The sequence below is a fragment of the Halictus rubicundus genome, chromosome 3 (genome assembly GCF_050948215.1).
Source record: "Halictus rubicundus isolate RS-2024b chromosome 3, iyHalRubi1_principal, whole genome shotgun sequence".
NCBI classification, from domain to species: Eukaryota; Metazoa; Arthropoda; class Insecta; order Hymenoptera; family Halictidae; genus Halictus; species Halictus rubicundus.
In genome coordinates this window covers 6,926,107-6,927,839 of record NC_135151.1, presented here as the reverse complement: position 1 = coordinate 6,927,839, position 1,733 = coordinate 6,926,107, and the positions used below count along the sequence as shown (strand labels likewise).

At 34.6% G+C, this 1,733-nt stretch overlaps 1 long non-coding RNA gene across 1 annotated transcript; it reads left to right on the top strand.

Moving 5' to 3' along the window:
• Positions 1-325: 325 nt before the first annotated feature.
• On the top strand, positions 326-1,733 carry LOC143352519 (uncharacterized). Its single transcript, XR_013081953.1, has 2 exons — positions 326-742; positions 1,476-1,733. It is a non-coding gene; the product is annotated as an uncharacterized LOC143352519 (long non-coding RNA).

Sequence of the window (1,733 nt, the reverse complement as noted above, 5' to 3'; positions counted from 1 at the left end):
GGTTCTAATACAGGCTAAAAAGATGATGCAGGTTCTGGTCCAGGCTAAAAAGTTGATGCAGGTTCTGTTCCAGGCTAAAAAGATGATGCAGAAAAGTGGGGACACGAAAACCCCGAGCGTGAGCACTCTTATTTCCTCTCTGTTTGCACGGTCCCTTATGAGAAAACCGACAAGGATCAATTTTTACCAAATTTAGAAATGTTGTAACTGCGTGAATAATTAAGAACGCGCAAGATTAGACGACACATAATCCTCAGGCTGATAAAAACAAAATCCTACAGACGTCAGCAACAACTACAAAAGCATTTAAACCGCAATCGAAATTTCCGGTTTTATCGTATCTCAGAAAACATTTGACGCAATTACCAAATAGAAACCACAATGTGCGTGACGAGGATATGAAGTGTAACCGCAAATTAGTGCGAATAAACGGAAACGGGGGGAGGGAAATCGCATGTGAACGAGGGTATATCCATGGTGTTTTCATTGGGCTCTGTGTCAGTCGGCAATTTCAACGTAGACATAGTAGATCAGCCCTGCGAAATCGCGAAATAGTTTAACGAGCAGTCAAGGACCAGAAGTTAAAATGTCACCGCTACGTTTCGTACTACTCGCAATTCTCCTGATGGCTTTGATCGTCGGTGGACAATCCAAACCGTTGACGTTCCCGAAGAGAAAACGATGTCCACCAGGGTATAGAATGGTCCGCAACGTTGGCTGCAGAAAAGTCATAACATTCACGGTAAATTATTTCATAAAATAGGGTAAAGGATCCAATTACTGTACCTATATTAATTATACTTATTGTTAAAGCATAATGAATATTAAAAACTAGGTGTATAACATATATTTATTAACTGATTTTAATGAAAAAATATTTAATATCTCTTTTATTAATATTCATTATGCTTTAAGAATACGTATAATTAATATAGGCACAGTAATTGGCACCCCCACGGTAATTGGGTATCTTACCCTACATCTTGACTCGAATAAAAATCGCAACATTTCACATAGTGACAATACACTGATTCAAGAATTATATTGAATCGGTTTAAATCGTATTACACTGAATTCATAATGAATCTTTCTTTTTTTATAATACCGAGTTCAATGAAATATCTTGAAGTGCAACTCTGAGCTTTTCCAATTTTAAACGTAATGTCAGAGCTTAGAATTAGAAAGTGATATACTAATTCAAAATTAATTTTATTACTCGAAGCTTTATCTTTATGTAATAAAATAGAACTTAATTCCTATACAGTATTAGTAAGTAAATCAGTAATTATTAAGTTCTATAAAACATTTTCTATCAATTTTTTTGAGCTACAAGTATGGATTGAAATGCGTTCAGTGTAAAGATTAGAAAAATTTTGCAATCCGGAAATCCTACAAATTCTAAAGTTACGTATCGGAGTCGCTTTGCGATTTTTTATAAATTCAACCGTGATCATTGTTTTTATGTTTCGTTTCAGTGAACCTCAAACACGAAGCCTCGGCACAGCCACACAAAAGACAACCGCTTTACCTCAATGTATAAAGGACTCATCGTTTATATTTTCATTTGATACCTGCCTTTCGAAAGTACAATTATTTTGTGGATTAATTTTTTTGTAATCGTAAAGCTGTATATAAGATGTATATAAGATAAACCACGGTTTATCGAATTATGTCTTACTTTTTGTCTCTTTTGTAAGCACTGACTAAGAATTAAAAAAGAATTGTATGGTCAA